This window comes from Cavia porcellus, unplaced genomic scaffold (assembly GCF_034190915.1).
Source record: "Cavia porcellus strain 051 isolate PalLab524CR breed Dunkin Hartley unplaced genomic scaffold, mCavPor4.1 scaffold_15, whole genome shotgun sequence".
Taxonomy (NCBI): domain Eukaryota; kingdom Metazoa; phylum Chordata; class Mammalia; order Rodentia; family Caviidae; genus Cavia; species Cavia porcellus.
This window is the reverse complement of record NW_026947498.1, coordinates 54,492,186-54,514,736: the sequence shown is the minus strand read 5'-3', so window position 1 is coordinate 54,514,736 and position 22,551 is coordinate 54,492,186. Positions and strand designations below refer to the sequence as shown.

The 22,551-nt window shown below is 40.4% G+C and overlaps 1 long non-coding RNA gene across 1 annotated transcript; it reads right to left on the bottom strand.

Annotated features, from left to right (window-relative positions):
* Nucleotides 1–5,421: 5,421 nt before the first annotated feature.
* Nucleotides 5,422–21,445, bottom strand: LOC134470487 (uncharacterized). Its single transcript, XR_010039413.1, has 2 exons — nt 20,907–21,445; nt 5,422–10,029 (listed from the first exon to the last, which is right to left on the bottom strand). It is a non-coding gene; the product is annotated as an uncharacterized LOC134470487 (long non-coding RNA).
* Nucleotides 21,446–22,551: the final 1,106 nt, after the last annotated feature.

Sequence of the window (22,551 nt, the reverse complement as noted above, 5' to 3'; positions counted from 1 at the left end):
TGTGCCAACAATTCAGCCCTGAAGCTTGAAAGCAGCCCTTAACAATAGGGAGTTGAATGAATTTGGTGGATTTAGCCTATTTCGCATGGTTTGCTGATCCAGGTCTGTAGCTTCAGCTGTCTGATGGTATTCCAATGTCTTTTCCTTCCATAAGATCCCCTCTTCTGAACCCAGTCTGGGCAGATTTTGCTATGAGGTCTCAATTTACCATCTTTTAAATTTTTAAAAAATTTTCTTACTGGACTGGAGGTATAGCTCAGTGGCACAGTGCCTGCCTGGCAAGCACAAGGTCATGAGTCCAATTCCTGCTACCAAAAAAAAAAAAAAAAAAAAAAGACTCACTGAGTTTCACCCAGAAAGTACATTTAAAACTCTTCCCGGTGAAATATTTTTGTATGGCTTAGGAATGTATGGCCTTAAATATGGTATTTAGTTGGCAAAAAATAACTTTTACTAATTTAAAATTTAATCAGATGTGTTTGGATTAAGAGGAATCTCATAGTATTTTAAAAGAAAAACTGACCCAATGAATTGATTGTCAGTTTAAAATAATTAGGTTTCTGAAGCTCTAAAGTGTTGTTATTCTTTTAAAATTTGATTTCTCACAGCTGCAGAAAAAAGGAGTTTCTTACTGTATTGCCCTTGCTCCTGAGAGTTTCAATTTTCTCAAAAAATACACTTGAGGCAGTTTTCATTTTAAAGATTTCTTGACTGTGTAGGAAATGTGTTGATTGTTTAGCAGGCATTCTCCAAGCCTGTGTTACTTCCATTCTTCTTAAACCCTAGCACTTTTTACTTGTCTGCAGGCAGTCATGAAGTTTCATAAACAGTTATGGGAAAACTGGCATTTCAAACATCCAGTTGACTGTATTTCTGTATGGATTTTGACAAGGCCAGGGATGCTGTAGTATTTCACTGTAAGAAGAGTTGGTTATGGCAAAAGAGAGTTTCCCCCAGTGGAAGAGAGAAGTTCTTCACTTCAGTAACTAGTGTGTGAGTGTCACTGTACAAGTTTGCAAGGGCTGTTGCCATAAGATGCTCAAACTGAGTTGTTTAAAGAACACAAATTAATTTTCTTACTGTTGTGGACCCTCTAAATCTGAGGTCAATGTGTTGGCAGTTTGACTTATCCAGCAGGCCTTGTCTTTGGCTTGCAGACAGACGGTCGCCTTCTGTTTCCACGGAGCCCTTCCTCTGTGAGCTCTCATCCCTGGTGTCTCTTCATCTTCTTAAGAGAACTCCTGTGCTATTGGTTAAGGTGTCACTCCGACAGTCTCATTTTATCTCAACTACTTAAAATCCCTGTCTCCAATAGAGTTGCATTGTTAGATACTGGGGGTTAAAGATTAAACATGGGAATTTGAGATCACATGATTCAGTCCAAAATCATCCCTCTTAACTTTGCATATTTGCAGATCTATATGATTTCAGCTTGGAAGCTGAACAAAAGCCCAGCATCTAAGGCTAGGTATAGAAGATCAACTTCAACTTGTGAGGTCTACAGAGATGACACTGCAGAAGATTGTGGGACCAGATAGAAAAACTCCTACACATTTCTGCAACTTGATTCTGAGCCGCCCCTTCCAGCCTCACTAAGAGAAAGGTGGTCACGACACACAGGACTTCCACCTGTGACCCAGCTGCTCCCTGACCGCCCTGTAGGCTGTGCATCTTCCCAGTCAGTCTCAGAGGTTAGTTTCCAGGGTCTGTGACTGTTCAATGCTGAGTCTGCTTCTGACCCGCAACCAATATCCTTCTGCTGTTTGTTGGGAAAGTCTATGAGGAAGGAAGAAAGCAGAAGTTATTCCCTCTGTGCAACAGAGTCCTCTGTTGGGGCAAGCTTAACAGGGCATGTGTTAGCGATAGTAGTTATATAGTCCTTATGAACACCTTACAAAATAATAGAGATTTATTTTTGCCCAAGTCAAAATCCAAGATGGGGAAAAATTTTAAATGAGCCACTGTTTAAAATTATTCCAAAAGCAAATTTCCTTCTATTTTGTAATGCCATTATGGGGGTTTTCAGGTACTCATCTCTTGTTTCCAGGTACTTCTTGTCTTGAACAAAGAATTCAAGCAAAACAAGAAAAAACAGTGACAAAGTTTATTTGATAAGTGACGGTAAATGGTGAGGAACAAACTGGATGTGCAGAGAAAATTTGGGAATAAAAAAAGAAAAGGAAAAATAAAAGCGTACCCTGGAGGATACAGAGTGAGCTGCCATGAGCAAAAACCTCAGCAGTATGCTCTCCGTATTATTCTTCCAAACATAGCAGGAGCCCAGGAGAACTCCGTATAAAGAGCCTCCACAATTACTTGCCACACATGTCCTGGAATCTGGTCCTGTTCATTCCCCTAATCAGGTTTGGCACAGTGCCACAGATGGGAAACAGTTTGCAGCTCATACAAGTAAAAACCTGTATGGCCAAATCTCAGAGTAAAACACTTAACTGTAGCCCCAGTATATCAGCTCTAACTCACGGTCTCCAGTTATCTGCAAGAAGTTTTGGAAATGAAGATTTTCATGGGTTCTGTTAATTTTCTCATTGCTTTCCTGAGCACAGTTATTGCCTTCGTTTCTATTAGTTGAAAAATATCATTTCAGCAGTGTTTTTGTCTTCATGGAAGAATTACTAAAATATAACACCAGGGCCAAGGATTCCACTCAGCAGTGTAAGCACCTGCCTGGCAAACACAAGGTCATGAGTTTGATCAAGTAACACAATATAGCAAATGCTTTTTTTTTTTTTTTTTTTCATTTTTCCCCCATTAATTCAATATGTGGATAATGAGCAAGATTCCTAGTCATTTACAAAAAGGTTTATTTGAGACAGGATTTTGCTAAGTTTCCCAGCCTGGATTTGGGATTCTCCTGCCTCAGACTCCCAGAGTGCTGGGATTAAAGATATATAACGTGCCCAGTAGCAATTTCTTTTTAAAGTCCTATAGAGAGATAACCGTGCTATTGAAGGAGTCCTAATGTTTACAGGTCATTAGAATATTATGGATCTCAGAATTTATTTCAACATCAGTAGCTATTTCTTCCCTTGTTCACACATTTGTTATCATTTAAAGTCACGTAAGTACTTCCTGTATTGTTAATACTCTTTTAAAAAATCCAGGTATTTGCCTTACATCATCCTTCAGAAGATCTCAGCTCAGGCTGTTCCACAGGAACCTTGGGAAGATCGTACAGCCCTTTAATTTGGGGGAGCCATTGAGCTGGAAGCCTTTCTTAGTCTGTTCTCACTCGCTTCACTCCCCAACCTCAGCTTATAAAATGAAATTCCTTTAGAACTACAGTATATGTTGAAAATATCTCTAGAAGGCCCATCTGTTAGAAGATCTTGGTTGCTAGCCTGAGGCACAGCTGGAAGGTTTGGAACATTTAGCACAGGGGGCCTAGGGAAGGGAAATTAGGTCAGTGGGGACGTGCGCTTCATAGAGATATTAGGACTTCCCTTTTGTGTCTCTGTCTCTCTGTCTCTCTTTTTCTGTGTTTGTCTGTCTGTCTCTGCCTCTCTCTCTCCCTCTCTCTGCCTCCCAGATGCCATGAAGTGAGCATTTTCTTTGCAGTGTGATGCCCTGCACTGCCATAAGGCCAAACCACCAATGCCAAGTGACTGTGGACTGGAACTTCTTAAACCATGAGCCAAACTAAACATTTCCTCACTGTAAACTGATGTATCTTAGGTACTTGTAACAATAAAGAAAAACTGGCCAACACATAAACTAAGCATCAAAAGTGGGGCCATTGCTACAACCACACCAGATGATGTGATTCAGAAGTTTTGGGATTGATTTGCGGGAGGAGTTTAGAAAATTTTGGAGAAAAAGGTCAGAGAAAACATTGAATTCTGTGAGTGGAACTTAACAGGTGATGCAGGTGTGAAATTTGGAAAAACAGAATATTGATACGAATGTGGATGGTACATACTATACTGATGAGGTTTGGGACAAAAATAAGAACTCTATTAGGAAAAGGATAAAAGACCTCCTTTAAACTATGGTAAAGAACTTGAATACACTTTATCCATGCCCTGTGATTTTTGTGGGAAGCGGAGTGTAAAATTGGGGTGAAGGAAATTTTAAAGCAGCACAGCATTCAGGCTTTGCAGTGAGTCTTATTAGATCTTTTTGGCCAGAAACAGCAGCAAAAAGCAAAGTGGATAGATTTGAGGAACTTGCAGTTTGACAAGAAAAGCATGTATAAAGTTCCAGCCAGAGAGGGTGGTTGCTAAGGAGATGTGCTCCATTAAAAAGAAGCTAAATTCTTTGCACCAGAATAATAGGAAATATACTTTAAGGGCTTTTCAGGGTCCCTAAGACCCTACCCTTTGCAAGCTCAAGGGTAAAAAAGTATTAATGCATTTCAAAAGCATTCGTGGGTCACTAGAAAAATGTTTCTCCACACTCGATTGCCCAGGTACTCAGAAGCCACTATACAACCAATGGTTGAGGCTGGGTATGACTCGCATTATATCTTGATGTTCTCCTTATGATGTGGGTTTGCAGGGAGGTAGAATATAAGTATTAGGGAGTCATGAAGATTTCCACTGAGATTTTAGAGTAAAGGCTGAGAGGGTGAGCAGTACGTGACACAATAAGAGTCCCTTCACGTAGCTATGTCCACATATGGTTTGAGAGCTGAAGCTGCAATAGAGACTTCAGGGAGTTAGATTTGTCAGGAGTATGGAATGCCTGCTGAGCTACAGGCAGCACGTAGAGCCAGCCCAAAAGAATGACCTCATGGGCTGCAGCCATAAGTCATACATGTGGGGCTATCCAAGCTCTCTAGAGCTCACGTCCTGCCACTTTGGAGCTTAGATACCAGACAGAGCCACAAGATTTGTTTTGTTTGCTATTTTGTGTCTTGCTTTGGTCTAGTTTCCCCTATTTTCCTGTTATTTTTTAAAAATAGGAACATTTACTCTGTCCTCATATCTTGAAAATATGTAACTTGTTCTTGGTTTTTATAGGGGCTCACAGCTCAGAGTTTGCCTTGAGTCTCAGAGGAAACTTTAGACAGACTTTTGAGCAGTGCTGAAACTATTAGGGCTTTGGGAACTCTTGAAGATGGACTTGTATTTTGCAGGAGAATGAAATAGTTTGAAAATGACACCCAAAATCCTATAGGTTCAAAGCTTGGTCTCCAGCCTGTGATGTTACTGGGAGGTGGGTGGGACCTTTAGGATGTGCCTAGAGAAGGCAGTTAGGTCACTGAGTGTGTGCCTTTGGGGGAATACTGGGACCCCAACCCTCTCTCTCTCTCTCTCTCTCTCTCTCTCTCTCTCAGGCATTTCTGTGAATTGAGCAACTCCTCTACTATGTAATATGTGCTGCTCCTGCAATATGTACTGCTCCAGTGCATGTCCAAAGAACCAGGGTCAAAAAATATAGGATGAAACCAGCAGTCAAATATTTACTCCTCATAAGATGGTGGTTTATCTCAGGTGTTTGTTACAGCAACAGAAAGCTGACTAACAAAACTGATTTTGTTAATTACCTAGAAATTTTCTTGAATTTTAATTTTTTCAGTTTCCTAAATTGTAGTGAACACAGCAGGCAACTCTTAAATTGGGTATGTGATATTTTCCCCTTGAATGTTATTCTAAAATTAGGAGGAAGCAGCAGTGTGCCACTGACTCCCGCGAGTCTAGTCTGAATCCTAAAGCTAGGAAAAGAATTGAGGCTACACAGCTGAGGAAGATGGAAGGGGACCTCAAGGACATGGACTCCAGCTTTGCTGTTCTAGCCACCAGGTGTCTGAGGGAACCAAATCCCTGGGCCATCTTTAGAATCAATGGAAGAATTTGCAAACTGTCATATGGGGTTAGGATCAAATGCTTCTGCTTACAAAAGCAGAATACTTCTGCTTAGAACAGATCTCATTCTTCAAGGGAGTAGAAACTTGCTTACATTCAATAACCAAGCTCTGCTCGTTGTACATACACAGTCTCCATCCCATGTGGAACAGAGGAGTCTATGCTCCAAATCAGTGTTTAGTCTTGCAGGACCTGCAAGTGAGCTGGGTAGCACACACCTGAAGAGTGAGCAGGTGGCTTTGGCTGAATGGTGCAACTGTCTTCAGTCTGAGCTAAAGGAACTGAGGTCCTTGCAAGGGTGGACAGAACACGAGTACAAGCTTGCAAAAAAAGGAACTCATGGAATCCACTGGAAGAATCGATTTTTTTCTCATATGCAAGTAGGACCCATAAACTGCACGTTGGAGGGTCACATGGTTGAAGGCAGTTGCTTCCACCTCAGGTCAGCGTTATGCCAGGCCAAGGTGCCACGCCAAGGTGGGGATGTGGCACCAGAAGCCCAGGGGATCTGCGCAGCACAGCAGTGCCACACTTCTTTCCCCATGAATCTTAAGTTTCCAGTTCTCTGTGGCAAAGCAATGCAAGTTGAGTAGATTTAAATGACAGAAGTTTATTCTGTAAATGTCCTGATGCTGGACAGAAAAATCCAAGATGTCTGCAGGGCCATGCTCTTTCAGAACCCCAAAGGATATTCTTTTATTTTCCTTTTTGTTGTTGTTGTTGTTGCTGCTGTCTCTTTGTAGCTTCCAGTGGTTTGCTGGCAGGCTTTGGTATTCTTTGTTTTATAAACACATTACTCAGTCCCTCACTTTTACACACATTGTCCTGATGGCTGTTCATAACATCTTCCTTCTGTGTCTGTGTCTGTTTAGATTTCTCCTTTTTTCACAAGGACACCATATTTAATAAGGCCCATCATACCATAGTAGGATCCTTTCTAATTACTTCATTTTAACTTGGCTACCTCTTTCAAGGTCCTCTTTCCAAAGAAGGTCACATTCTGACAAACCTAGGACTTCAACATAGATATCAAGGGTCAGACATTTGACCAATAGCATTAACTATTCTCTCAGGAAAAAAAAAAAAAAAAGGGCTGTCAATGCATCCGCAGCTGGGATGCTAGAGGGAGAGGGATCAATGCTTCCTGGAGTTCCAGAGCCACATGTCTGATTTTTCTCTTTTCTTGTTCCCCCAGCAGACCAGTGTTTTAAACAGTGCTCTTGTCTCAGAGCCATGAGATAGCTGGAAACTCTGAATGGCTGCTGGCAGCTATAACGAGCTGTCAATACTGTGTATTCTCATGTAAGATTTTGTAAGTGACATGAGACGAAATTCTTACAACCTTTGCCACTGTGAGATCAGTTGAAGCTACAGTGGCTAGCACAATGTCTGCTGTAAGTGGTTCATGCAGTATTGTCAGGGCAGCCACCATCAGCTAGATTGTTATGCCAGGTATGATACAAAATGTCTTCATTGTTCTAAAAAGAGAAGAATTAAACAATTGTAGTGCATTTCTCTGAGTAAAGTGACAGAAGAAGCACATCCCTGCAGCCAGCCTCCCTTGTCCATCCTAGACTTAGGCAAATGCAAACATTCTTCATCCAAGTCATAAAAGATGTGGAAGAAGTCAGGCAGATAGGATGAAAGTCAGGGAAGGGGCAGTGCAGCAGAGGAAATTTGGGAGTTTTAAGGAAAAGGCATGTAATAGAATAAGATTGGTAGGTGAGATGAGCAGAAATGAAACTCAGAAATAGATGGGGCTGGTGCATTAGGGATATTGAATCTGAAACTGATGGAGTTCGCATTTTCTCTGCAGATAATGAGGACTCACAGAATAATTTTGAGCAGCTGAGAGTGAAGTTATCAGATTTACATTTTAGAGAATTTTCTCTGGTGATTGTCATGAAGGAAAGATGGAAGCAACCAGGGACAGACTTGGGTGCTTATAAACACCTAGTTTTATATTATCTCCCACAATGACTAGAAAATGCTACCAGTGTTTAGTGGGCAGAATCTAGAGATACTAAAACTCCTTTGCAGTGTTGGATAATACAGTGTCACAAATAATTACCCTTCATGTGCTTCCAGTGAGAAATGCTCATTAAAATAATGCGCAAATCAGAAGTATATGGCAGAACGGTGTTGCAGTTAGTTTTTGCCTACTGTTAAATTTTTTGTCCGTTTGCATTATACACTTTCTTTGGAGTGCTAGGAGGTATAGAACAAATAGTTTGAATGTTATTCATAATTCCCAGTAAGCTAACTTGAACATTTTCTTTCTCTCTCATGACAGCTTATTTAAATACGTTGAGCTATATTCTTATAAAGTGGAATACTGAATCTTCTAAAAAGTAAATCATCCATTGTATGTAGCACTTAATAACTTATTTGTGACAAATCACTTGGTATGTATATCGTAACCAATAATGCAAAAATCACTGGTCGAGAGAGAGACAGAGAAGACATCAATCACAGAAAACAAGCATAGAAGAAGAGAGGACTTGGAAAAACATAAAATCAGACTTTGGAGACCTAATCTATAAATTTCTCTTAAACTTAGGTGTTCAAGAGTCATTAACACAAAAGTCTCAATTCTCAGATATCACTGCAAAGCTACTGAATCAGAAGCCTTGCAGTGGGGCCCAGAAATCAAACAAAATCTCAGCTACTTCACTGATCCCAAGACACTCTGACCAGCACTTATCTTGGTAAAATACTCCTGTCAAGGATCTCCCACTTTAGACAAACACAAGAAGCTAAACTTACCTGTGACAGTAAAGTGACCCTCCTGCACATACTTACCACTTTTCCTCTGAAAAAAGTATCATCAGCCATTCAGCTTGCAGAAGTTTTAATGGCTATCTCCCTACCAGATTTTATACTCTTTAGGCAAACAAATTAGTACTTATGCTTGTAGCTTTGTTTTCAAAGAGTTACTTGCAATGAGCACCCATAAAATACTGCAGGAGTAAAATACTACCCACGATGGGCCATGGCCATGGCAGTGGAAGTCCTGGGTACTCAGGGCCTGGCTTTGCAAGGACCAAGAGGCAGTGTTGGTGCCTCTTCCTTCTGTGGAGGAGGCAGGCAGGACTTGAGGCTGGAAAGTCTCTTCTATTTTCAAGCCTCAATTCTGCCCCTAAGAGAGGCTCTAGTGAGAAAAAAAGGGAAAGGATAATGTGAAAGGTTGTAATGAAAGGAGAAATAAAAAATAGCCCTTGGCTTTTATACATGTGCTCGGTGCCAAGGTTTCACGCCCTCAGAAAAGCTGAACTTCAAACACTGATTAAGTGCAGCAAAGAGAGCTTTGGCTCCAGTATCACAACTCAGAAAGAATTAGGGCAGCACCAGCTGCAGACCACAGAACATCCTGTCTTTAATGGGAGCTCCTAAGGGGTAGGGATAGAGACCCTTGTGAACTGCCCCCTCCCCTTGTTGTCTTCACTGCAAAGTAAGATGGAGGTGGATAAAGCAAAGAGCTCTTTTTCTTCAAGAAATGTCATGGACATTGTGATTTTTATCCCCAGTCTCCTCCTCCCCATATGACTGCAGGCAACTGTGACTTCCTTTCTGGAAACACTTATTTCTATGTGAAAGTGCACATGATGGAAAATCACTCCATAGCCAGGTGAAAACCATACCCATGTTGGGCTTGCAGGTTATTTAGGATGCATTTCTCCTTCCTGATGCAGGCTGGCTTTTCTTTAGTCCTGAAACTTTAAAGAGATGAAATCCCTCCCATTCAAATGTGCTTCCTGGGCTTGTAGGTCTTGCTTAATTGAATATTAAGCAATTCTGGTAAACCTTGCTCCTGGCCAGAGCTGCCTGCTATGTGAAGTCCCAAAGAAGCAAAGTTGCATTTGGATTGATGATTTCAGCTTGCCTAAAAGATATGCTGCCTTTCCTTAGAATGCAAGCAAAAAAAGAAACTGGAGGCTGATGTTTTTCAGAAGAGACGACGCAGGCGTGTTAGATGCAGAAGAGAAGACAGAGAAGGCAGTCAGCGAAGTGGGTCTATTGACTGTCTACTCAGTCTTATCTTCCAGAGTTCACTGGAGCAGGAGCTGAGAGCCAGGGGCCAATCTATAGCCCCCAAGGCATCCATTGATTCTCCATTCAGTCAGGAGGAGGTTAGCTGACCCTTTGCTCTTCCTGTTCTCAGCTTGAACAATTAGGCCAATTAGCTTCTACCTTCCAAACTACCCTGGAAATAAAAAAAAGAACAGTTAAATTCCTATAAGCAGAATCTTGTGAAAGGAAGAGTTTTTTCATGAGCATGTATCTATTTGCTACTTAGGAATCAATATATCGAGTGTCTAGATATAATTTTTCTGTATTTGCCTACAAAACATTTATATTTCTAGGGCCCTTAATGGTTTTGTGACAATGATCTGGGAAGAATGCTTATCACTTATGTTTTACACACTTTATTAATGCTCAACCAGAAAAATCAGATTGATAAGAGCTTCTGGAGTAATAGATCTTTTTATATCTGCAAATGTGTATTGTTGAGGTGATGCTTTTCCCATGATGCTAAGCTCAGGATTGAGCGTCAGCCCTGATGCATCTGTATGGGAACCAGGAGAAGACTAGGGACTCCCTATAAGTGGATACAGTTATTTCTCACAAAGAGTATCATGGGCAGAATGTATCACTGAGCAAAAATATTAGTGGAAGAAGGACATAGTGCTATATGTGTGTGCAGGAGCCAGCAATACAGGTGCTAGAACTTTCTGAGCGAGGCTGAGCCTTGGTTTCAGTCTCTTCCCACCAAAGACTTTCACACAGCCTATCAAGCACACAGCCACTTGCGGTAGCCCTGATGCTAATGTGTGAGGGAAAGCTGATCCTCTGGGAAAGCTATGGAGATGGGACCTTCAATTACACAAGTTATTTTAAATTTTTAAAAAGGTAAAGAGTCTGTTTTTGCTTATTAAGTTATTTGCTTATTATGTTATTTAATACTTGGGAATAAAAAACCAAAACCCTTTTTCCCAAATCCCAGCCACCAGGTCACTGTTGAATCCAGTCTTCTAGACTGAAGAAACATGCCAATCACTCAGCCTTTTTTCATTGAGGCAGACCTTTTCGCTCTCTGTTGGAAATGCGAAATGTGAAAGCTTGAAATGATTGATGGCTAAGGAAAAAAGTAATATGCACAACATTTATGAAAACATGCACTGGGAAAAAAGAATGAAAAGAGCTTCTAGTCCTGTTTAACAAATTTTTGCAGTCATACATTATGAAGATGTCACCTAATTAACCTTAATATTGTTGAAAACGAACTCACTATCTCTTCCCTTTGCCCTCTAATTCTTGAACACTATAGTTCTGAGTCCCAAACCCACAAAGAAAAGCCCGGAATTGCCTCTGAAATTATTTTTTTCTCTCACCCTCCACATAGAAGTCTCTTACTTAAATTGCACAGATGGTAACCTGGTAACCTGCTAGACTGAGAAGTTCTAGCTGTGAAGGATGCATTCTAACATTAAGTGCACTAAGAGATTCATGATACAGCTCTTAATAATTAATTGCACTGAGACACAAAGTCGTTGTATAGCCAGCCAAAGCCAGGAGCAGCCTCCACAATTAACCTTCCTTATGCCAGAGTATTGGCACCGAAAACATCTGTTACTGCCAAATTCCTGGAGCCTAAACTTGTTTCCAGTAATGAATCACAGAATTATAAAAGTGAGATGTAAAAATAATATGTGGAGGCTTGCTTGCACCATTGGTCCAGGTGTATCATGTGCCATTGGCTTCTTTACTGAATAAAAATGATGCCCTAGTGCTTTATTCAATTAAATTCCATTGCTAGTTGGTCATCTTTCTTTTAACACAGACACTGTCATAATGTTTATATGGAACGTGTGTCACAGTGTTTATATGGTACTTCATCTTTGGTCTGTTTCTGCCACTGCTCACCCCATTCTCTCTCTTGGTTGCTTCCGTCTCTATTGCCTCATCATTCAAAGCTCAAGGGCAGCAGAGACTAGGAAGGCATAATGGGAAGAGATTTAGTATAAGAGTAAAGGCATGGCATCCAGGCAGACCAGGAACTGAAGACTGTTAGCAGAAATGTGAAGATCAAGTGGACACTGGTCTACTTCAGTCCGTTCTTTTTATTCTAGGCAGCAAACATGTCAGAATTGAAGGAGCAAGTCACTAATCCTTACTTGGAAAGGATAAGGAAAAAAGTGGAGCAGATAATTAAAGACTTGAAAGAAAAAAGGCTAAACAAAGGTGAACAGAGAATACTTGTGAATGTAGAAAGCAAGCTCAGAAATCGGAATCCCAAGTAAGATTTTGGTTAATCATGGAAGCCTGATGACGCTCAATTCAAGGCCGCAGCGCCTGAGGATGAACCAGATATCCCCTACCACCATCATTACGTTTGCTTTTTATCGCTTCCTGGTTTTTGAGAGTTGCCTCATATCGATATATCCATTCATTCTTGCTTTACCTTGAGCCAACAAATAGAACTTTTCTTGGACTAGATTATGTGTCTTCTCTCTTATGGGTAGTGAGAATGCATTTGCTCCTACACTATACCTGTTCTGTTCTCTACAGAGGAGTGATACAGTGTATCCAAAAACACCCTTGCATATTTCATCTTGTTAATAATGTGCCTTTGCTCCATTTTTTTTTGCAGAAAATATCTATTTCCTAAGGTTTAGAAATAGGAGAAAAATAAATTCATGATATAGAAGAATTCAGAGCAGATATAGCAAGGATCAACAGAAATGATGATTCTAGGGAACTTAAAAACACCTAGGAAGGGACTAGGGATTTAGCTCAGTGGCATAAGCATCTGCCTTGCAAGCACACGGTCATGAGTTTGATCCCTGGTTAAAAAAAAAAAAAAAAAAAGGAAGATCCTATGACACACATGACAATATATGTCTCTAATCCTTTCCTGAAAGACTGAGGAGGAGGAGGATTGCAAGTTTGAGCTCAGACTGGGCAATTTAGTGACTTTGTAAGACTTCATTTTAAAATTTAAAAAAATATGTAACCAAAGGGCCAGGGTTGTTGCTCAGTATGATACTGGGTTCAATCCCCAGTATCATAAAACAAAATATAATAGAATTTTAAATCCAGCTGTAGTGGGAAACACCTGTAATCCCAGCAACTGCAAGGCTGACGCAGGAGGATTGCCGCGAGTACAAGGCCAACCTGGGTTATGTAGTGAGTGTAAGCATAGCCTGAACTACATAGTGACACCCTGTCGCAAAACAAAACTAAAATAGAATTTGTAAAGTTTTTGAACTAATTTCAGTGAATGTATACAGGACATGTGATAAATGTTACAAAGTTGGAAACAACACTTTTTGAAAAAAATATTCAACTGAGATTTGAGGGTTTAAAAAGTCCTATGAACAATAACATCAGGGCTGAGGACGTTGATCACTGCTAATACGCCTACCTAGCATGCCTAACACCCTGACTTTAATCCTCAGTACTATAAAAACAAAAAGTATCATCTTTATATACTGATTCTTCATCCATATGATGGAATACTAGTGCTTATTCATGGTACATTCATATATATGCTGATCAAAAAAGAGTTATAGAAAATATTTTACATGTTATCCTTACCAGAATAATTATTGTGAATGAGCAAGATGACAGTGTGGAGAGTGTATATCCATGATGATTAATCTTCTTTTTCAACTTTATTGGAGTGAGAGCCTGGGAACTTAGTAAAGCACACTGTGATTGTGTCTATGAGAGTATTTCCAGTTATGATCAGCAGGTAGGACAGCAAGGTGAGGGCTGAGAGCAGCCCTGAAGGTGGACAGCACCATCAGCAAGTCGGGAGTCCCAGTGGAGCACAAGCAGGAGGATGCCCTCCAGGTAGGCTGTCTCTCTCTGCTTTCTGGTGGCCATGAGATGAGCAGTTTTATTCCACTGCAGCTTTCTGCCATGATGTCTGCACTCCATCACAGGCCTAAAAGCAATGGAATCAGCTGGCCATGCACTGAAACCTCTGAAACAAGAGTCTATATATCTTTGCTTGTTTAAGTGGCTTTTGTTAGGTAATTTGCACCCAGGGATGACAAGCTGACTCACACCCTTTTATATAAGAAAGGGAGGCTGCCTGACGGAATGTATTCATCCATCTATATTTTCAAAAAGAAATTATAACAATAGGTGAACTAGTAAGAATAGCTACCTACAGGAAGCAAATTCAGTACTGAAAATGAGACTTTGTGAATATAATTTATTTATATTGTGACTATAATTGGTTTTATTGCATAATATAAATAAGTATAATCTTCACAATTAAAGAACGAACTTAAATCAAAGAAAAAGATGGAAGTCCCTAAAATTTTAATATCAACTAAAGCAAATAAAGCTAACTTTGTATCAAATTGATGGCATAAAACATACATAAAAAAGAATTATGCCTAGAATTAATATTCTACCTATAGTGATTTGTCTACACTATATATCCTTTATGTTCTATGTTATAAAAACAAAAATATCAAATTCTATATACTTTTCAAAACATTTTTTCTACTGATAAAACTGGGTGAGGGACCGTCGGTGGCTGAAAAGATAAGAAGTATGAAATATAAATAACCTTTATTTTGGGAATGCGGGGAGAGACACCTCCAACCCCCTGGAGCACAGTATCTCCACCCTGGGCAGGCAATTTCTCCGTGGAACACGTGGAGCGAGGCACATAAGTAGCCTTGGCTTGGGGTGGAACCTAAGGGGGCATTAGGGATGCACAGGTAGCCCATTGTTCTTTGTTTGGTGTCAGAGGTAGATTCCTAAAGGTTGGGGAGATAGAGCTCCTTGGCTTTACCGACCACAGTATCTGGCCTGGGCCCAAAACCCTTTCCTCTACTACTAGCAATAGAACTAGTGTATTTATCAAAAACATATTAGAACTCAGACTTTTAGTAAAAGAGTAAAAACTGATAGATATAAAATCAAAGAACTATGATGCATATATTTTTCCCTAAAAGTACATGAAAGATACTGGTATTTACAATTCTAATTTAAGATTACAAGATTTAGTTTTTGTTTCTCATTGTATTTTGTCCACTATTAATCCTAGAACCAATAATACCTCAATAGCATGATCTCCTAAATGATTAGATGATAAAAATGAACTTATTGTTAATTTTCTTTAAAATATAATCAAGATATGATTGCCTTAATCAACTTCCCAAAGGTTAAAAAAATACCAGAAAGTGGGTAATTTATAAAAAATAGGAGTTTGTTTGGCTTATTATTCTGGGGTTAGGAGCATGGTATTCACCTTAGCTTCCCTTCTGGCCTGAGTCCTCTGGCGATGCCACACCCCAGTAGATGGTGTCATCAACAAGACAGCAAACTTTCTAGCTCAGGCCTCTCTTCCTCCTCTTACAAAGCCACTGATCCCATCATTCAAGCCTCACTCTCATGATCTCATCTCATCTAATCCTAATTACCTCCCTCCCACAGGCCCCAACTCTAAATACCATTAATGTAAGAATTTTGGAAATAAATTTGCAACATGTGAACAATGGTCAACACATAGCAACCATTCTTAACTGATACAATTACATACAAAATTTTACAGACCGAATTACGTAGTGTGTATTATTTGCTTTACTAAACCTGTTTTTCACTTTGATGTGTCTTTATCACCTTTAAAGACAAAACAAAGCAAACAATTCCTTAATAAATCTTTTAGAAAACAAAGGAGAGGGCTGTTATCCATTAGCTCACATCCTGGTAACTGTGGGCTAAGCTCCTATTGCCCAGGGATCCAGAAGAGCCACTTACTGGGCTCATCTGCACCCGCACCTGCTCACCGTCCCTTTCTCTCTGCCTCCCTCTGAGGATGACAAGGAGGGTCTGGCTTGAATGGCAAGAAGGAGATGAGGAGGGTGAGAGTGGGGTCTGGCACAGGCAACCTCGGAGCATTCAGCTGCGCTGTTTTAAGTGACCTGAGAGGTCTCCTTGAGCAGGTGGTTTTGAGTGAAGGAGACCACAGAGAAGGAGGGCTGATATCTAGCAGCCCTCAGTAGGAGGTGCAGCTCACACCCTTCCTGCACCAACACCCTGCCCCTCCCCTGCCCATTTCTCTCCTTAGCCTTGACAACGCCAAATATAATTCTGTAGCTGCCTGGCTTCCCTGCTTCCTTTGTGAGAATGCGTGCTCGTACAGGGAAGAGGTGTCTGTTTTGTTTCCTGTTCTATGCCTTGCACTCCAGGGTGGTGTGTAGTAGTTAGTCTTGTTCCGATGACTCTGTAAGCCCACAGGCATTTCCACTATAGCTATCTCAGCAAGCGGGAGTACAGGGATGTGACACATATTTGAGAGACACAGGGTCTAAATTCCCTTAGAGAATCTGAGCTGAACATAGAGAAAGAATGAGTGCATTGGCTGAATGTGCAAAAGCTGAGCTGACACATATGCAGCAGTCTTTACCTTACAGATTTTCTTGCGTGCACACTCATGTGAGTGCGGTACGGTTCTGTAATATAAGGAGGGAAGCCTGCCCCTCTTAATTGTGTTAGCCTTTCATTTCCTTTAGTCCTTACAAGTTTTTTGTGAGTGTATTTCAATCAGTTTACTTCTGGAAAAAGTATTCCCCAAAAGGGCCCTGTTTAGCCTCAGTTGGAAAGAGAGTTGACCTACTTTCCCTTCACCCCCATTTCATATGACAGATACAGTGCCAGCTTTGCTGCCAGCATGTGGTCTGATGTCACGGTTTGGTTGTAGGTTTATGAGCTGGAAGGTGAGCTGGATGCAGAGGACCAGAAGGAAGCTTTCAGGCTGGAAAGGAGCATCACAGGTACCCTAGAAACATTCCGTTGGCATGTGGCTGCACTTTACCCTGCCCTGATGTATTCTTTCAGCCTCACGTGGCCTTCTAGGGCCTGAGAAGTGCCCTCTGGATATCTGATCACCCTCAGCAGCAGACACCGACTCACCTTCCTAGGGTTCCTGTGCTATCTGTGGTTTTGGTCTGTCCCATTTCAGAGCTGGCAAGAACAAAATGTGAGTGGCAACTTGCAATTAGAAGTGAAAAGCTATTTATATCATCCTTATTTTTCACACCTAGTGTTTGCAGCACTTTCAGAAAGCTGCCTTCCTGTGAGAGGCTGTGTGAGAACAATGTGTAAATGAAGGGCTTGGTAGAGGCTCAGGACGGCTACCTGCAGATTACATGGGAGCTGATTAATTGGAGCAGGGGATGTTTCCACTCTTATTTGTCAGTTGTGCAAACACTTGAGGCCACTGAGGACTCTGATCTCAATGGTTGGGAAAAGCAAATACTAAAGAGAGGCCTCTGTAGGACTTTCTGCATCTAATCTAATAGTATTGTTCTCAAGCAAATAGTACTGTAATAATAATAATAATGCTCAAAAGAGAATGCCTAAAGTAATGATGCAATCCTTCATCTATCCTTTCACTTTATGCTCTTTTATCCTTTCTTTCTAGTGGAGCACACAGATTCCTAGGTAGCAGAGTTCTCCCTAGTTCACACTGTAAAGCCAGGCAGCCTCCTGACAGCAGTGTGGGCACACACTCATTTTTGAATGCAGATGCCAAAAGCCACTTTCTAGTCTGCTCACAGTGCAAAATGTAGCTTATTCCAGTGAAAAAAACAAACACATCTGAGGCACCCACTTTCACAGCCCCTTGACAATTTTAATGCAGAATCCGAGGTCCTGATTTTGGTTCCTGAGGCTGAATTGTTAGGAATGTCAAAGTCATCTTACTTGCAACAGAAAGCATGGCGTTGATAAGAAGCAGAGCACTTCAGAAGCATCATCTTCAGCTAATTAAGATGAAATGAGCTACTTGCACAGCTCTTATTACTAAACAAGTGGTTCTTTTTCTAAGATTAAATAGTCTGACACTTTCTAAACAATGCGAGTTATATCAAAGCCACTGAAGAGTGAGTCTATGGGATGTGTGCTGAATAAATGCCTTGACGACATGGAACCTTGCTGTTCTTTTCTCTTGGAAGAAGGCGGGCAAGCCTCCCATGCTGAGGGGGTGAAACCCTGCTTGTTATTAATGTCTAGGGATTTTCTTTTTTTCCCATTGATTATTCCTATTTTCTCTTCTTTAAACAACTTCATTACATGACAAAATACCAAAGCAATAATCCTTGGTTTTCATTTTCTCGAGGAATACATTGTTGTGCTATTATGTCCCATCTTTGTTTCTTCACTGTAATAATCTTAGTGTTTCTGTTGTACTAATGTAGAGGTACATTTCTGAGTTTCTTCCAAGAGTTTGTACAGTGCTTGCTCAGATCCATTCGATTCTGTAATTATTTTCCACTCTTATCTATCAAGTACCTATTTAAGTAAAATATTAGAGTATTGATGTAAAATATTAAGAATTTTGAAATCAATACCTAGTATTAAAATATGTAAAGTTTGTACTGAGTCAATCAGTATATTTTCTTGTAATACCAGAATGCTCATCAGAGTACGAGGTAAAGCATTTCATGATAGCCCATTCGTAAGTGCCAAATGAACACCTTCATTTTGAAAAAGCTTTTCTTCTCCCAGTAAAAATTCTCTGGAAAGAATCTATAACCATATACTCCAAAGGATATTAAGTGTGATTTCACTCCAAAATTGTTCTATGGCATATATTTGTATGTGTGTTTTTATATATATGTATATATATATATAGTCATATAGGCATTATATATATATATATGTAATGCCCTCTGACATTTGAAAACTCAACCTAGTTTCTTCAGGGCCTATAAAGCAAGAAATGAGATTAGGAACTTGAAATTTTGATAGAAAATATAGTTTCTGTGCCCACTGTTCTTCAAGCAGCTGCCCCATTTTATCTTTGAGTGGTTCCTATATTCAAGAAACTGTATGCAAATGTTATTTATTTCATATAGATATTGTTCCAAATATAATATCTCCATTTTTAGGGATAGGAAAAAAATTTAGTTGAGTCATTGTGTTGAATTGGTTCCATATTAACCAGATGCCATGGTAGAGTTAGAAGTACAAGAGATTGATTGGAGATAACTCTTGCAAAAGATAAAGGGTCATGTAAGCAGAATCTGGCAGAGAAAGCCTTCAGACTTAGTGAAGAGCTGACACCCGTGAAAGCAAGTAATGGGGACAGGGAACGGAAGCAGCCTCAGGAGTACAGCTCTGAGCAAGTCTCCAGCACAGAAATTCTCCAGATAAGAGTCCCATGTTGCACAGAAATCCCCACACAATGGTAATCCTACTCTGTCCAGTTGTTCTGCCATACCCAGTTATTGCCTGGGGGACAGTGTAGCCTCAGTACTGATCCCAGCGAAGAGCCCAAAGCCACTTCAGTTAGAGGCTCTCAGGTTACTGCATGTCTCACTGCTGAGTGGCAAGTTGATTTCTGCAGGGAACATCCAGTGCACAACCACAACTACCAGTTACTAAGTGTGTCAGCGAGAGATGTAAGAGAGGCCTAACATCAAAGGCTTTCCTTTCCCAAGTGGGAGGATCATTAACTTCAACTTTCAGATTTCTGTGTCCTCCTTTACCACCTCTCCCCCTCTAGCAAATTGGATTTTTAGTAATTAACCCTGCGTTGGTCTTAGAATTTACTATAAACACATAATATGAATATTCAGTTTCATAAACCTGAGATTTAGAGGGATGTATAGATGAAAACAGAAAGGGGATTTTAATTAAAACATAGACTTGGCTCAACTCCTCAACCACGTTGATCCCTGCATTCATCTTTACCTCAGGAAATTTAAAATCAATAGTTAACTGTCCACTATCAGCTCAACTTTAGCAGGAATGGGTTTCCAGATAACTTTTGGTAAAAAGTTATACCTCACAGCAGGAGCTGTGGGGAAGTAGAGGAGATCAGTGTGGGGCCAATGGAAGGAAACTGAGGGGCATAAGAAGTTGATACTTAGCAGGAGAGTGCTACAGTTTGGCTCTTGGTTGTCCTCGAGGGGCTTAAGTGTGAAAGAGTTTGTCCCCAATTCATTGTGCTATTGGGAGTTAGCACTTTCAAGAGGATGAGCCTAATCACTAGAGGTGTGACATTGAAGGGGTTGCTAGACTCTGACTCCAACAACTTTGAATCAGAAATACTCTGGATAATGTACATGGGAAACAGAGTAACGCAAAGCATCCCATCTACCTGCTTTCTTCTTCCCTCTTTTCACACGAGGCTCCATGGAGCACAGTTAAGAAACTCTGCCTCAGGAGCTGGGGATTTAGCTCAGCGGCATAAGCGCCTGCCTTGCAAGCAGGCAGTCGTGAGTTCGATCCCTGGTACCGATAAAAAAAAAAAAAAAAAGAAACTCTGCCTCGTTGTGTCTTTCTCCAGCTGAGGCATGAACTGTAACTGAGGCAATGAGCTTGTACAATTTTCCTATCTATGCTGCTACTCATGCTAGTTTTCAAAAAAAAAAAAAAAACCTGACCTTTTCTATAGTTCTTTTACCCAAATGAAAGGCTCAATTAGAAAGTTCAAGGGATGAGCTGTTTTGTTTGGGGAGTGATTGATTTCCACTTTGCCGTAAGTGGTCTTTTAAATATTGAACTTATTCCTGTTGAGAAACCTCAAGCTGGTGTAGTTTGGTTGGGATGGAAGGGTAGAAGACTACATTCACACTAATGGATCTGATTTCTACATCAAGGGCTGCTGGGGTGCTGTGGTAAATCAAAAGAAATGGTTCTGTCACTGCTCAGAGCTGTGTTTCTCAAAACATGGAATAAGTAGAGGTAAATCCATATTATTTTACAAATCACAACTCTGACATAGTTTGACACCTTGCTTCACTTGAGGGAACACCCAGGGTAAACTGCTGGAACTTTGGATCACCTTCACATGTTTACCTACACACTTTAGGCAGAGAGACAAGGAAAATCCAAGCAGGGCGCAGACTAAGGTGGACAAGCTTCAGCTGAAAGTGCAGAACTATAAACAGCAAGTGGAGGCCGTGGGAAGTAGCTGGGGAAATTACTACCTCAGGATTTCCTTGCCATTGTTTATGATTAAAGCCCTGAGCTGGGTGACTTCCTGGTCAAAAAGGACCCACAGGGCTTACTGTCTGCCCACTTTCTCTTTTAAGTTAGAACACTCACCTGTGAAATAAATCGGAGCTTGTCTTTCCTGCAGGAGTCAGAACCCTCTTCTTGCCACTTGTAGTTACAATCAATAACTGTCCAGCACAAGAAGTGAGCCAGCTAAGGCCTTAATAGTATACAACCATGGCAAATTTGTTGGCGAGGTTTCACCCCGGAGCCTCCCTTATCATCAAACTTTGGAAGAACGGAATCACAGTTCACAGTGCTTTTTCTTGATGTGCCTGGACATGATTGACCCATCCCAGTTGTGGGTGGCACAGTCAGTAGGCTCATAGCTGAGATGTAATAAAAAGAAAGAATAAGGAAGTGAGTTTGTTTTGAAAAGCTGCGTTCTGCCAGAGTGAGTGTGTCTTTTCCTGCTTGGCCTTCCAATACCACTGTTACCAAGGACTTTCCAGAGGACTTTTAGGTCTTTGGTCTTTGATTGCTGCTGTATCTTTGATCTCTGTTGATCTGTGGCTTCTAGGTTCTTGAGCTGAGCAACTGTTGGATCCTCCAGCTCTCCAGCACACAGACAGCCATTGGTGACTATTTTCCCTTAAAGCCTGTCAGTCTGACTAATAAATCCCTTTGCATATATATTTGTTTCCTTTTAATTTTGGCCCTCTACAGGACCCTTATCATCTTTGGATTAGTATCCATAACTGTATGGAATGTAAATGATAAATGACACATATACTGTGTTTTTCCTAGTCATATTATCTAATAGAAGTTTTGAAATGATTAAATGATTTGGGCTAAAGCACCACTATGGCTATTAATTACTTGTTGGCTTATAATTTTTAAGTCAAACTTTCTCTATCCCCGAAGTACAAAAGGATGTTGAACTGTTACAAAACACACAACTATAGTTGTTCCAGAGCAGAGCAGATCTGTGAAAGTGATTCTACGTGCAGTTAGTGGAAAATGTTCATGTTTCTGAATTTTCAGGAAATACCGGTAGGTATACAAATGGATCTTGTGCCTGCCACAAAATCTGAATCCCTATATTTTGAGCCAAAATAGGATATCCCACTCATTACCCAAAAATTTAGATTCCTTTCACATATTTCAATATTTTCATGTCAGAGGAAAAAAAAAAACTATATAGGGAGAATGATTTTTTTCCATTTTGTATTTTTATAAAAGGCACAAACCAATCGATATCTTTCCAAATATAAGCAGAAGAAACATGAGCTGATGCAAGTAAAGGAAATGGCAGAAATAGCAAAATCTGAAGTCAAAAAACCCAAGATTAAAGTGAAAGGTTTTGGAAGCAAGTTACAGTATATATTCAGCATTGTTGTCACTTTTACAGTTTTTAGGGCTCAGGTCATCATGCACCTGTATAAGAATGAATTATTTTCTCTTTAAAATCTTAACACAAACACAAGTTCAAATAAAATCTTTTCCTATTTACTAAATTCTGCTTGCCCAGAAAACATGTAGAAGTGGTAAGCATTTAAGAGGGAAGCACATTCCAGTTGCATTTCTCAAATGGTTAACTCCGTGTTAATTCTAAAGACTCTGCGCTATGGCCCTTCAGTTCATTTGTGTAGGATATTAAGGAGTCCACGGAGCCAAGATGATGTAAGAAGCATACATGGATTTTCTGAAAATTCTAAGTGAACTCTTTCCATGGTAGAAAAGAATATAACTTTGA